This window comes from Moschus berezovskii, chromosome 2 (assembly GCF_049115385.1).
Source record: "Moschus berezovskii isolate FMDL1 chromosome 2, NW_MosBer_1.0, whole genome shotgun sequence".
NCBI lineage: Eukaryota > Metazoa > Chordata > Mammalia > Artiodactyla > Moschidae > Moschus > Moschus berezovskii.
This window is the reverse complement of record NC_142461.1, coordinates 16867977-16881668: the sequence shown is the minus strand read 5'-3', so window position 1 is coordinate 16881668 and position 13692 is coordinate 16867977.

Here is a 13692-nt window from a genome sequence, read left to right as displayed (position 1 = left end):
ACCTCATGTGCTAGGTATTTTTCACAGTAGGAAACACCCTGGTGGTCACGGGATAACTGCGAGCTGAGGAGGACTTGGTCAGGCCAACTACAAAGCAGGGCCTTTGACCACTTAAAACTTCCCTCTTTGTTATTTGGGACTAAAGCACGTATTTTTTAAAAAAACAATGGCTGCTAAGTCAGTCAAAAGAGTCTAAAGGAAGGTCTCCTGGACGGAATAGAAGATTGCCTTTGCGTTGTGCTTTTGCCAGTTATTCAAAGTTGGCAAAACTTAATTGGTGTAAAACTCAACCCAGAGCACTTTCTTCCGTTTAGAACTGCCCAGGTAGGAGGTTATATCCCTGGCATTTGGTACCTGGTACAAAACCTAGGTATCTTCAGCTATGACAATATTTCCCCAAATGAACTAATGCTCAGAATCACCTCTGGGGTTCCTAATTAAGGAGATGTGGGGCTGGGCCCAGGGTTTTGTATTTTAACAAGGGCTCATGGGGGTTCTCTGAGCCATCGAATTATTTTGCAATTCTTACTAAAACACTCCTGTGACTGAGTGAATAGGAAGCCCACAGCTACCCACTGGGGCTGTCTGATCAGGGAGGAGACAGCCCGTGCTCTGGTCTGCACCCTGATATCTGTGGGAGGTTTTCATTTTGAACTCTGGGATGGGGCCGAGCGGACACGTACTGGGTGACTGGGGACAGAGAAAACAGCATAAACCAAGGCGTGGTAGAATAAAATCCCAGTGTTTGAAAGCAGTTTGGCACAGAGCAAGCTTTGGGCACTCATGGGAAGAGGCTAGGGAGATAAACAGGGAACATGATCAAGTGACAAGGATGAGTTAGAGAAATACTGGCATGGCTGACTTGTCAGTTCAGATCTCAGCTTATATCACCTCTTAGGGCTTCCCCCACCCTCCAATGAAAAGTGCCAGGCAGAGGCTTCCTACCAACCACCCTAATGGAGGCAGGCTCTTAACGGCTACCTAGCAGTTTTTTGTCTGTTTACTGCCTATTTGCTCTTTCCCCAGCCTCAAGAATACAGCGTTTGTTCTCTGCTCTATTCCTGGTGCCTTAAGCATTGCCTGATACAAGTAGTGGTGAAAATTTGTTCAATGAATGAAGTATTTAGGTAAAGGGAGCAGTGGAGAAAGTCTGGGTATATGAGTGTTCAAGTGCTTTGCTTTGGAGTCAGCCTGAGGTTAAAAAAAAAAATAGTAATCACTAATACTTGTATAATAATTATGAATTTCTAAGCACCCTTCCAGTTCTTTATACCTCTAAAAATAAATTACCACTGTTTTACAGAAACTGAGGCAGAGATTAACTTGTCCAGGGTCACATAGCTAGGGACTAGAATTTATTTTTTTTAGCATTTATTTGACCACTTTTAAGTGGTTGGCCTGACCAAGTACTTCTCCTCAGCCCAAAGTTATAACATCCTGTGACCACCAGGGTGTTTCCTACTGTGAAAAATTCCTAGTTCTAGGGGCTTCTTGAGATTAAGTATTGTTTGTGTGCTGCTCACAGTAAACCAAATAAATTTTTATATTTTAATTAATTAAAATTAAGTAAATATATTAAAATAAATATTAACAAATTCATTGCTTATTAATAAATTAAAAATCATTTATTTTAATATATATGCTATATCTTTAAAATTTTTATTAAAAATAAACATTAATACTTATTCAAAGTCTTAGTTGCAGCATGCAAACTTTATTTGTGGCAGGGGATCTAGTACCCTGAGCAGGGATCGAACCTGGGCCCTCTGCACTGAGAGTATGGAGTCTTAGCCACTGGACCACCAGGGAAGTCCTGGAACTAGGATTGAAATAGACCCTACTCTGTCATCCCAGTTTCTTTATAAAATGGGGATAATAATAACACCTGACTTTGGTGTTGTAACAAGTATTAAATGAGATGTATAATAAGCCCTCAATACTACTTAGTGTTATTATTGACAGACTTGGTGACTTGAATTATGGGCTTCCCTGATAGTTCAGTTGGTATAAGAATCCACCTGCAATGAAGGAGACCCCAGTTCAATTCCTGGGTCAGGAAGACCCTCTGGAGAAGGGATAGGCTACCCATTCCAGTATTCTTGGGCTTCCCTTGTGGCTCAACTGGTAAAGAATCTGCCTGCAATGCAGGAGACCTGGGTTTGATCCCTGGGTTGGGAAGATCCCATGGAGAAGGGAAGGGCTACTCACTCCAGTATTCCGGCCTGGAGAATTCCGTGTACTGTATAGTCCATGGGGTCGCAAAGAGTCGGACACAAACTGAGCGACTTTCACTTCACTTCATAGAGAGGCATAAAGGATCATTTATTTCCATTAACTGTTGAATGTGTGTATGTAAGTGGAGTGACACCAACAGGGCTGCAGGTTTGGGGGGAAGCTCCTGAGTTCAGCGTTGGACATGCTGCATGCATGAGAAATGCCAGTCACTTTAAGCAGTTGGCTCTGAGAAGGTGGCCGCCTGCTGCAGACACAGATGACATGAGGGACCAGCCTAGAATAACAGACGGAATGAGAGGAGAAGGCTGGGCAGACCCAGGTCCAGTGGTGGGAAAAGGCCCAGAGGCAGAAGCCAAGCTAGGAAAGGGGAGTTTTGGAAGCCAAGGGAAGAAAGAGGTTTTAAAAAAAGGGAAGAGAACAGTGTTCCAGTGCCTCCAGAAAAGTCAAATAAGATAAGACCTGAGAGGGTCTACTGGATTTGGTATTAAAAGATATTGGAGATTTTGGCAAGTGTGATGGGATAGAAGCCACACTGCTGTGGATGGAGAAGTTGTAGGGCCCCTGTGGGAAGTGCCCCGGGGAGAGGGAGTGGTCACAATTAAGTTTCTCCAAAGCTTATAGCCTATGGGGAAGGAGCCAGTAAAGGGAGACTTGGAAGCTCAGAAAAGAAACAAGAGAAAACATGTCTGAGTGAGGATTGTCAAACCAAGGAGCTTCCCCTTAGTCCAGACCAATTTGACGCTAAAGGTAAGTGTACCTGTGTAACTGACACAGATGGCTTAATGTCTCTTAAGTGTCCAGACAGTTCCCAGTACATAAAAGTGCATAAAATGGACATTAATAAGTGTCCGTTCAATGAATGGAGTGTGGGCATGAGAATTAGGATCATTCCTGTCTGCCTGTGTCTTCTTTGGGAAGAATCGGAGACCGGGTGGGCAGTTGTGCATGTGCTTAGTCACTCAGTCATGTCTGACCTCTTTGGGACCCCATAGACTGTAACCACCAGGCTCCTCTGTCCGTGGGGGTTCTCCAAGCAAGACTACTGGAGTGGGTTACCATGCCTTCCAGGGGAGCTTCCCAACCCAGGGATCAAACCCAGGTCTCCCACATTGCAGACAGATTCTTTACCTTCTGAGCCACCAGGGAGACCCATGAATACTGGAGTGGGTAGCCTATCCCTTCTCCAGGGAATCTTCCCAACCCAGGAATCAAACAAGGTTCTCCTGTATTGCAGGCAGATTCTTCACCAGCTAAGCTACCAGGGAACCCCAGATGGTCATTTACAAGCCATCAACTGGCTGGAGAAAAGGAGGGAACACTTTAAACGCCAAAAAAAGATTGATTTAAAAGTAATGGAATGTAAATTGTTGCAGCCACTATGGAAAATAATTTGGAGGTCCCTCAAAATATTAAAATAGTATTGCTGAAAGATATCTGCACTCTCATGTTCATTAAAACAATATTCGCAATAGCTAGGAGGTGGAGGATATGGGGAGAAGTTGGTCAAAGGGTCCTAACTTTCAGCTGTAAGATGAATAAGTTCTGGACTTCCCTGGTGGTACAGTGGGTAGGAATCCACGTACCAGTGTTGGAGACAGTTCGATCCCTCGTTGGGAAGATTCCATGTGCCGAGGAGCACCTAAGTTCATGCACCACGATGACTGAGCCCACATGCTGCAACTACGGAAGCCCTCACACCTGGAGCCTGTGCAACAACAGAAGCCACTACGATGAGAAGCCGGTGCACCGCAACGAGGAGTAGCCCTAGCTTGCCACAGTTGGAGAAAGCTGGGATGCGGCGATGAAGACCCACTCAGCCACAGAAATAGTAATAATAATGAATGACTTTTTAGAAAAGACAAATAAGATCTGAGGATCTGTGTAAAACATGGTGACTATGGTTGATAACACTATAGCATAACTGAAATTTGCTAAAATAGTACAGCTTAAATATTCTCACATACAAAAGATGAAACTGTGAGGTACTGGATGTGTTAATTAACTACTTGGGAAATCCTTTCACAATATATAGATCTATCAAACCACTACAATGTACACTTTCAGTTCAGTTCAGTCGCTCAGTCATGTCCGACTCTCCGCGACCCCATGAATCACAGCACGCCAGGCCTCCCTGTCCATCACCAACTCCCGGAGTTCACTCAAACTCATGTCCACAGAGTCGGTGATGCCATCCAGCCATCTCATTCTCGGTCGTCCCCTTCTCCTCCCGCCCCCAACCTTTCCCAGCATCAGAGTCTTTTCCAGTGAGTCAACTCGTCACATGAGGTGGCCAAAGTATTGGAGTTAAGTATCTTTAAATATTGTATGTCAGTCAGTTATACCTCAAAGCTGAAATTTAAGCAAAAAACCAGAGCATCTAAAAATAAATTTTAAAAAGTACATAAACATCAAATGAAGTAAATTGCCTACAGTCAGAACAGGGAAGAACAGTATATTGTTTTGAATGAAATGATGTCCCTAGCAAATGCACAAGACTTTGCAGGAGTGGAAATGGTAAGATGTGAACCTTCCCTGACATGTGGTGGGTGGGCAAACATGAAATGTTGCTTCTTCATTGTGTGGGTTTCTGTCTCCCTATTTTTCATCTATTAAATGAAGGCAGGAATGCCTGTTCCCTTTTGCAAGGGTAGGGTCATGTACTAGCAATAAGGCAGAGTTGGTTCAATCTGCATCCTCAAACGACCTGAGTCTGAGAGTCTGGAAGGGAAACAGGTGGCTACCCAAATGCTCAGATGTGTAATTAAGGCTTCTCGTTGTTCAGTCACTAAGTCGTGTCTGAATCTTTGCGACCCCATGGACTATAGCACATCCAAGCTCCTCTGTCTTCTATCTCCAGGAGTTTGCTCAAATTTGTGTTCATTGAGTCAGTGATGCTGTCTTACCTATCTCATCCTCTGCCGTCCCCTTTTCCTTTTGCCTTCAAACTTTCCCAGCGTCAGGGTCTTTTCTGATGAGCTGGTTCTTTGCAGATGGACAAAGATTTGAACTTCAGCTTTTGTATCAGTCCTTCCAAGGAATATTCAGGGTTGATGTCCTTTAGGATGGACTGGTTGGATCTCCTTGCAGTCCAAGGGACTCTCAAGAGTCTTCTCCAACACCACAGTTCAAAAGCATCAATTCTTCAGCACTCAGCTCTCTTTATAGTCCAACTTGCACATCCATACATCAGTACTAGAAAAACCATAGCTTTGACTAGATGGACCTTTATTGGCAAAGTAATGTCTCTGCTTTTTAATATGCTGTCTAGGTTGGTCATAGCTTTCCTTCCAAGGAGCAAGCATCTTTTATTTTCATGGCTGCAGTTACCATCCGCAGTGATTTTGTAGCCAAAGAAGAGAAAATCTGTCACTGCTTCCACTTGTTCCCCATCTATTTGCCATGAAATGATGGGACTGGTTGCCACGATCTTAGTTGTTTTAATGCTGAGTTTCGAGCCAGCTTTTTCACTTTCCTCTTTCACCTTCATCAAGAGGCTCTTTAGTTACCTCCAGCTTTATTCTGTTGCCAGCAGAGTCCTTCCAACCCCTCATCTCCAACCCGTAACCAGAACCACAGTACCTGTGCAGAGTAGATTGGCAGGGGTATAGGAGATTTGTTTCCAAATCTGCCTTTTTTTTTTTCAGTTTTATAAAAGTGAATTATTCGTTGAGTTTTAAAGCACACCAATGGCACAAAGTTCAGAAAGTTCGAGAAAATACACAATAAACTGTCTCCTCCCTCCCTGTCCTCTTGACACTCTGTCCTAGGACAGGGCCAGCAGCCATCTCTCTATCCTTCCAGATTCACCAGTGCGTTTACAATTAGATATGTGTATTATATTTCATACAAATGCAGTCATACTATATACACTGTGCTGAACTCTCCTTTCTTCAGTAACTAGGTTTATGTCCTAACTCATTCCATATCAATGCATGCCGAGCTGCCTCGTTCTCAATAGCTGCAGAGTGTTCCTTGAGTGGAAGGGTCATTTATTTAACCTGTTTCCATGCTGGACATTTAGGGTTGTTTCCTATGTTTTGTTATTACAAGTTTCACAGTAAATAATCTTAAAAAATTTTTTTTATTATTCATTTTGTTGTGGCTCATGGGCTTTCTCTGGTTAGTGGCACACAGTTCCCTGACCAGGGATCGAACCTACGTCCCCTGCATTGCAAGGCAGATTCGTAACTGCTGGACCACCAGGGAAGTCTCCTCTTTTATTAATACTTCTTTTTTTTTTGGCACTCCATGTAGCATGTGAGATCTTAGTTCCCTGACTAGAGATGGAACCTGTGCCCCTTGCAGAAAGTCATAATCACTGGATCACCAGGGAAGCCCGATAAACCTTTCTGCATACTTCATTTTGCACATGTGCAAATTACACTTGTAAAATACTTAATTGTAGAACAATTGGATCAAAGGGGATAGATAGCCTTTCATATTTTGATAGATGCTTTCTTAAATGCTGCCTTTGGCTGGTTTTTTGGGTTTCCTTGGTAGCTCAGATGGTAAAGTGTCTGCCTGCAGTGCGGGAGACCTGGGTTCAATTCCTGGGTCAGGAAGATCCCTGAGTCAGGAAGAGCCTCTGGAGAAGGAACTGGCAACCAACTCCAGTATTCTTGCCTGGAAAATCCCATGGACGGAAGAGCTTCGTGGGTTACAGTCAATGGGGTTGCAAAGAGCTGGACACAACTGAAAACACTTTTACTTTGGCTGGGTTTTTTTGGTGGCAGTTCCACCTGAGAGTGATCCCACCTGCCCTGGCCAGCTGGGGTTATCTGCTGCCTAGAGCACTACCCCTTGGTAGAGGGGGGACTGGGTAGGGGAGGTGGGAGGCTACCATACCCCCTTAGAGGCATCACTCTAGTTATTTTCCCTGAATTTTCACACTGGGGACTTTGACCAGCTTCTGACACCAGCCCAGAGCCCCAGAGGCACTTGAGTAGCTGTGGGCCACCTCTTCTGCTCGTGGCCTGGCACAGCCACACCACTGTGGCCTGGCCAGCCCCCAGTACCCACTGCCTCTGTTTGCCCTGAGGCTCCCACTCTGGGCATCTGTGGGCAGTTCTGGACCCTTCTGACCCACCCAACCACAATGGGCTTCATGTGAATGTGAGGGTCTCCCAGGCCCCTGGAGGAACTCTGCTGATCTTCAGAAGGGTTAATGCCAGTTCCCAGTTCCTGGCCTCCAGGAGCCAAATGCCTCTGTTAGGCTCCAACCAGCAAAGAAAAATCACTTCAGATATTTACTTATTTTTAAATATTTATCTGGTTGCTTTAGTTGAGGCACATGGAATCTTCCTTGCATCATGTGGGCTCTAGAGCACTCGCGATTAGTTGCCCCACAGCATGTGAAGTCTTAGTTCCCCGACCAGGGATCAAATCCCCATCTTCTGCATTGCATGTCATACTCTTCACCACTGGATCACCACAAAAGTCCACATTAGGTATTTAAAACAGGAGTTGGGGAATTCCCTGGCAGTCCAGTGATTAGAACTGTGCTTTCACTGCCAAGGGCCTGGGTTCTGTCCCTGGTCTGGGAACTAAGATCCTGCAAGCAAGCTGTGAGGCGCAGCCAAAAATGAAAACAGGAGTTTAAAGCAGGGAATTGGTTACCAGGTTGATAGGATTACTGAGAGGCCAAATGGAATGTCTGCGATCCCTGGAAGGCTTGTCCACTGAAGGTGGATCCGCAGTGGGGGGACCAGGGCTACACCCAAGGAAGCTTCCCAGAGGACCAGTGGGCACCCCTCTTGGCCAGGAGAACAATTCACAGCCTGAAGTCCAGTGCTCAAGCCTGCCGGAGCTTAGAAACCTGGGGTGTCTGCTGTGAGGCTGTGAAGACGACCAGTGCCAGGTTCCCTTGACCAACCTGGCCTGCTTCTGTCCCCTGGGGCATCCCTAGGGCCTCAAGATGCTTCCCAGAACTTTCAGTCAGATTTCTGAAAGGGGATCCTAAGCGCTTCCTCCCCTGCCAGGCTTTGCTTATGATTTAGGCCAATGTTTTCTTGCTCAAGGCAACTTGTGCCTCTACTGCCTGTGGGGCTCAGAGACCTGAGTCAAAAGACCCAGCATTTGTCTTCCCAAGAGCCCACGCAGCTTCATCCGTCAACTCGGGGGGTCAGCCCTCAGCTCCCCACAGTTCAGGCCCCCGGTCAGCTCTCCCGTCTCCTACATCCCAGAGATTGACCACACCAGGGAGAAATTTTGTGATGACACAGGTCGGGGGTCTCCAACTGTTCTGCCCTGAGCAGCTGCCTAGGAAGTCCCCGAGGAGCTCGCGTTCCCACCTCTCCAGCATCTGTTCCAAGTCTCTTCTCCCAGGAGGCTCCTCACCTCTCCCGCCTCTCCTCCGTCTCCACAGTTACCCCACCTTCTACGTCCTGGAGAAAAACAGACCCTCCCCCAGGGCATTCCACTTTCTCTTTTACAACAGCCCTGGGCCCTGGCTCTCCACCCTCAAGGCCCAAGGGAAGCTGGAATCCTTCTCTAAAACAATACCTTTCCTTGGGGCCAGGAGCCCCATCCCACCTGCCTCCTGGGGCCTACTCCATAATTGGCCTACTCCTTCTCAGCAGCCACACCTTTAATTTCAGTATCCTTCCCTTCCTTGGTCCTTTATAGGAACTAGCTTCCAGCAAGAGTGGAGAAGAGTTGCTGCCAGACCCTGCAGGGCCTCCAGCGCTCTTCCCTGGGAGGACCAGGCAACCTCTTGGTGGCCAGCCCAAAGGACACTTTCTGACCTGGCTTCCTGGACCTCTTTCTCTTGACCGCATCTTTCCTGGGACTTCTCGGCTGCCTCCTTCCTCTTTGCCTACCTTCTGTCTGCTTCCCTCTGTGACCTCAACTCTCTTCTGTCTATACCCCCACCTCCTGCCCTCTGCTTGGGGCACCCTCTCTGGTTTAGGCTCCACCTTTCAGGGACGACTGCCCCCGTGATGGCACCCAAACAGGGTCTCTGCAGGAGCCACCTTTCTCTTGGGCTGCACCCCTTTGGTGTCCTATACATCTTCAAATTCCAAACATTACAAAGTCAGTTTCTTTCTCCACTCTGAACTGCCACCTTTCGTACCTCCATAAATAAGACACAGCAACCAGTCCTCCCAGGTCAGAGGCAGGTGTCTTAGACCTCTCTCTCCCCAAGGCAGGGGCTTCCCAGAGCCTGGCCCTCAGGAGTCTTTGGAGTCCTCCCCCTACTTTTCCCTTTGCTTCTCTCTTACTTCAGGCTCCATCATCCTGCCTGGATTAAAGCAGCAATTCTGAACTGGCCTCTCTGACACCAGTCTCTCCCCTGTAACTTACTCTGTCTGTAGCCACATTAGTATTTTTTAATCAAGGGACACAAACACATTCTAATAATTAAAAGGTTTCAATGACTTCTAGCCAACAGGGTGACCCTCCAGTGCCTCAGCCTGAAACAGTTTACCACAGACTGGGACTTGAACCCACACGGTTTGGACTCAAACCCAGCCAAAACCCTGCTTGGGACTCAAACCCAGCCAAAACCCTGCTTGGGACTTAGCCCATGTGTCTGGGACTCAAACCCAGCCAAAACCCTGCTTGGGACTCAAACCCAGCCAAAACTCTGCTTGGGACTTGAGCCCATGTGTCTGGGACTCAAACCCAGCCAAAACCTTGCTTGGGACTTGAACCCACATGACTGGGACTCGAACCCAGCCAAAACCCTGCTTGGGACTTGAACCTGAAGGAAGAAACAGACAGAACTGGACTCCATCTTAGGCCAGGCTGGGAACATTAGGCTACACACATGGTCACCCTCCTAGGGGACTGTGGACTTTGTGCCAGGTGTCTATAGAAATGGCACACCAATGGAAAACCAGATCCCCCCCGGATGAAAAGGCCTCAGGACTTGTACTTGGACTCTCTGTTGCCTAAAAGAATATGCTAATTATCTCTGTAACAGAACAAAGGGGTAAATTCCATTATGTTTATCAGGATATGACCACAGGCCTATTGATAAATATCCACTGTTTATCTAGTCTTATGACACATGAATCATGGGTTAACTTTGATCGTATCTATCTTTTACCTTGTCCAGACTAGTTTCAAGGAATTTGGGGAGGTGGGTTTGAGCAAGTACACTTAGGGTATATAAGGTTTTCACAAAAACTGGTCAGGGTCCGTGGCTCAGAGGAGACTCTGCCTTGGGCCCGCTGGTGTAATAAACTGCACTCCACTATCTGCATTGTCCTTCTGAGTGAATTTGTTTCCCAGAACACGTGGCTACAACAAACCCATGTGGCTGGGATTCAAACCCAGCCAAAACTCTGCTTGGGACTTGAACCCACGTGGCTGGGACTCAAACCCAGCCACAATCCATGGTACCTGGTTTCCTGACCTCATGAAGCTCACTTTCTTGATGTCTCATCACAGAAAGAATTCAGTGAGAGACAAAGCGATAGGGAAGAAGTAGATGTATTCAGATTCAGAGAGAAGCACACTCCACAGATGGAGTGTGGGCCACTGCAGAGGGCGAGCACGGCAGCTGCGAAATGTGGCATGGGTAGTTTTCATAGGCTGGGTAATTTCATATGCTAATGACTGGGAGGACTATCCCAAATCTTTTGGAGAAAGGGAGGAGATTTCCAGGATTGGGGCCACCACCCACACCTTGGTCTTTTAACAGTGCCTTGGAATTGTCATGGTATCTCTGCATGTGTCATTTCACTTGCTGATTGAGGATCAAGGTCTAGTCTTGTCTGCCATCATGGTCCTATTTGATTCTGATCAGTTTATGTTGTGTCTTTGGGTTATGTCATTCTTTCAAAAGCTGTGCCCTGCCCCTTTCCCTCCTGTTACAATCCCACAATTGAAAGCCCACTTCCTGCTGCAGAGAGGGGACTAAAGTGTGTCACCCGAGTCCTGGTCCTATACTCAGCTGAGATCTCCAGGCTTCACTGACCTTCCCCAAGCGGGCCCTCTGGGCTGTCCCACCTGCATCCTTTCTTGCATTCCTTCCCCTGAGACCACCTCTCCTCACCCCTGCCTCCTGGTCAACCTTCCACACTCAGCCACGTCTTCCTGGAGAGACCCCTGTTATCTGCAGACTGGCTCGGAAACTTCTCAGCACCATCTGTTTCAGTGCCTGCGGAAGCACAGTTTGCTTCCACATCTGTTTCCCTACTCAGCAGTGAGCTTTCTGAAGTCATACAGAATTCATTCTTTGAACCCTGGGCTCTGCGATGTCAGCAAAGAGTTGGTGCTCAATAAATGTTGATTCTGTGAATGATGTCCACATAGCTTAGAGTTGGAGGAACTTGGGATTAGCTGGAGAGTACTCAGGAATTCTCATGGGTATTCCAGAGAGGGTGGAGATCGCAGATACTCCAGAGAACAAGGCAGCTGCTTCCAGGTCCTTCAGTCTAACCTCAGTCTGTAGCCACCTTATCTGAGCCCTACCTTTCCTGAATCCCCACTGTCCTCCACTGGGTCACCACCTCTATTCCTGTCCATTCCTCCAGTTGGCCTCCTGGATCTGAGAGGGTCAAACCTAGATCTAGGGCCCTACCTTGTGTGGAGGATTGAAAGAATGTGAGATTGAAAGTAGTTGAGGGTCTGGATCTCAGTTTTATAGATTCAGAAACCTGAAATTTTAAAAGATAACTTATACTTCACGTCTATTAGGATGACTGCTATTAAAAAAAAAAACCAGAAAACAAGTATAAGTAAAGAGGTGGAGAAATCTAGAACCCTGTGCACTGTTGCTATAAACGTAAAATAGTGCAGCCATCGTGGAAAACAGTGCAGTGGCCATCAAAAAATTAGAAACAGAACAACCCTATGATCCAGCAATAACCCTGCTGGGTATGTATCCAAAAGAATTGAAAGCAGGGTCTGAACAAGACACTCTGTTCAACAGCCACGTTTGGCTGTTACTCACAATAGCCTAAGGTCCCAAATGTCCATCAGCGAGTGAATAGAGAAACAAAATGAAGGGAAATTTTAACGCATGCTATGACATGGATACACTTTAAAGATATTATGCTAATAAATGAGTCACAAAAAGCAAATACTGTATGATTTCACTGTAGGAGGTATCTTGAGTAATCAAGGGTGACTCAGACAGTAAAGAATGACTGCAATGCAACAGACCTGGGTTCGATCCCTGGGTGGGGAAGATCCCCTGGAGGAGGGCATGGCAACCCACTCCAGTATTCTTGCCCGGAGAATCCCACGGACAGCAGAGCCTGTTGGGCTACAGTCCCTGGGCCCCCAAAAGGTCAGACAGAACTGAGTGACGAAGCATAGCAGAGCGAGCACAGCACAGAGTAGTCAGGCTCACAGGTACAGGAAGTAAGAGGTGGTTGCCAGGGGCTGGGAGGAGGGGCACAGGGAGCTGTTGTTAATGGGTACAGAGTTTCAGTTTTGCAAGATGAAAAGGTTCTGGAGTTTGTACAGTAATGTGAACACACCTGACGCTACTGAACTGTAGGCTTAAACGTGTTCAAGATGGTGAACTTCACATTGGGCTTCAGTTCAGTTCAGTTCAGTCGCTCAGTTATGTTGCCATAATTTGCTGAAAGAGAATTTCATTTTTTAATAAAAAATACCTTCAGGAAACCAAAAAATAGAAAAGAATATACAGTAAAAAGTCTCCCTGTCTCCTGTCTCCCATTCTCCTGGTTCCTATTCCTCTACCTGCTTTTAAAACATGTGTTTTTAAATACACTTCTGTCTCCCATTATCCTGGTTTCTATTCCTTTACCTGCTTTTAAAAATGTATTAACCATAAAGGACAGAAACCATATACTGGACTCACTTCAAATAGCACAGGAAAAGCATTTCACAAAGTCCAAAACCCTTTCACGATAGAAACACTCAGCAAAGCAACAGAAGGGTACTTCCTCAATCTGATAATGGGCATCTACACAAAACCCACAGCTAACACCATACTCTGTGGTGAAAGACTGACAGTTTTTTCCCTTAAGATTAGGGACAAAGCAAAGATGTCTGCTCTCACCACTTCTATTCAACATTATACTGGAGGTTATATCCAGGTTGATTTGGGGGAGAAAAAAGTCATCCAGTTTGAAAAGGAAGAAGTAAAACTATCTCTATGTGCAGATGACATGATCTTATGTATGTAAAATCCAATGGAATTCATAAAAACACTAACAGAGCTAATGAAAGCAAGATTGCAGGATACAAGATCAATGTGCAAAAATCAGTTATATTTCCTATACAATAACAATGAACAATAAAAATGGAATTAAAACAATTCTGTTTACACTAGCATCAGAAGGAATAAAGCACTTAGGAATAAGCTTAATGAGGATTTTCCTGGCAATCCGGTGGTTAAGACTCCTTGCTTCCAATGTAGGGGGTCTGTGTTTGATCCCTGGTTAGGGAACATGCCACATGGCCAAAAAATAAAAATAAAAAACCTGTAGGAATAAGTTTAACAAGAGTAAAAGACTTGTACACTGAAAACTATAC